Source organism: Trichomycterus rosablanca, chromosome 15 (genome assembly GCF_030014385.1).
Source record: "Trichomycterus rosablanca isolate fTriRos1 chromosome 15, fTriRos1.hap1, whole genome shotgun sequence".
In the NCBI taxonomy this organism is placed as follows: domain Eukaryota; kingdom Metazoa; phylum Chordata; class Actinopteri; order Siluriformes; family Trichomycteridae; genus Trichomycterus; species Trichomycterus rosablanca.
The window spans coordinates 20,169,899-20,171,894 of record NC_086002.1 but is presented as its reverse complement, the minus strand read 5'-3'; positions in this window follow the sequence as shown (position 1 = coordinate 20,171,894).

Below are 1,996 nucleotides of genomic sequence, written 5' to 3'. Positions count from 1 at the left end.
GTTGCAACTGGAATGAGATCCTATGTACTATGGTGGCCGAGAAGTGCAAAACAAATTAACATTTCAGAAAACAAAATTACAAAAAAACAAAAACAACATTTACAACGAAAGCAAAAACAAATTTACAAGTGCTTGGGAACCCAGTGTTTGTAAATTTGTTTTGGCATATGTAAAAGTGTTTCAGCACTTGTAAATTTGTTTTCGGCATATGTAATTTTGTTTTCTAAAATGTAAATTTGTTTTGCACTTCTCGGCTGCACACTTCTGACGGAAAAGGTAGGGACAATAAACCGGAAGTGCGTGTTGCTTACCTGCGGTCAATCAAACTGTTTCTCAGCGGTAAAGTGAACGGAGTTTGTGATGGTGACGATAAACGATGTTTTGTCTAGTTTGTGAAAATCATTTTATCCAGTTGACCCACTATTGTTTTTCTTGTGGAAAGTTATTAGATTGTTTGAGACGGTTAGACGTGGCGTGTGCATCTCTATTTACCGTCCGCTCTTCTAAACATCTAAGGAGTTCCCACAAGGAAAACAAAAGCGAAATAATGAAAATAATTAACACAAAATGGACAAAACATTGTTTATTAGGGACGGAACATTTGATACCGAGGCTTTAAAGCTTGTTTCACTTTTGTAACACTGGACTCAGTGTATCAGAGCTTGTATTAAACCAGCAGGAGAATGTGTGGGACTGATTTAAAGCTTTGGTGCTGTGTTTTACCTCACTCACTATATAAGAGACAATCAAAGCAGAGTTACCCACCGTCCTGTAAAATACAGAATCCTTCTTTATCTGGAGACTAAACGCTGCGTTCAGTATTGTAACTGATACAGGACGCGCTTTGTTCTGTATTTTTATCAATGGGAGACGGGTGGTGTGTATGAAACAGAAGGAAACTGCTGCTACTGTGGGAATTAGAAAGCGTTTGGTTATTATATTAAGTAGTATTCACTTTTATTCTTAGTAACGGTGTGTGCGCGCTGGTTATAGCAGCATAACCTGGATAATACACCGCTGTATGAGTAGCACAGTGGGTAGAGTGCGTTGAAGGGCACAGTCATGAGAACAAAAGTTTTATTTATGGTGTTTAACATTTATTATTTTCATTCTTTATAATTATAAATCAGAACCATATTTTAGGCAAAACAACAACGCACTCTACCCACTGTGCTACTCATACAGCAGTGTATTAAACAGGTTATGCTGCTATAACCAGCGCGCACACACCGTTACTAAGAATAAAAGTGAATACTACTTAATATAATAACCAAACGCTTTCTAATTCCCACAGTAGCAGCAGTTTCCTTCTGTTTCATACACACCACCCGTCTCCCATTGATAAAAATACAGAACAAAGCGCGTCCCGTATCAGTTACAATACTGAACCCCAGCTAACACAGAACGTTCCCGTAACGTAAGATTTTGGTTCCCCTATGGTTATTTTTAGGGAACCATCCCATAACGTTATGGGAACGTTCTATTTTCGTTAAAAATATTAGCGCTGTTCCCGGAACGTTCCGGGAACTATGAAACCTAACGTTCTCTCATGGTTTTATGAAAACTAACAGAGAACGTTATCTAAAAGTTGCCTTAAGGTTTTCTTTCTTATGTGTTTAAAGTAACGTTCCAGTAACGTTCCCGGAAGGTTTTCTTATGATCTTTAAAGTTTTTTGGTAGGAACTTACCAAAAAAACAGCCTTTTGCTTGAGACGGTCCATGTAGATCAACCTTTACTTACAAGTACCAACTATAAAACTATGAAACCTAACGTTCTCTCATGGTTTTATGAGAACTAACAGAGAACGTTAGGTAAAGCTTGTATAAGGTTTTATTTCTTATGTGTATAAAGTATCGTTCCAGTAACGTTCCCGGAAGGTTTCTAAGTTAACCCAGCTAGCACAATCATCTGGCCCAGTTTCCACTTTTCTATCGGCACAGTCGGCCGAGTGTCAGAATCGGCCAGAATCAATGTAGCCAGATCCGGCCCAGTTGT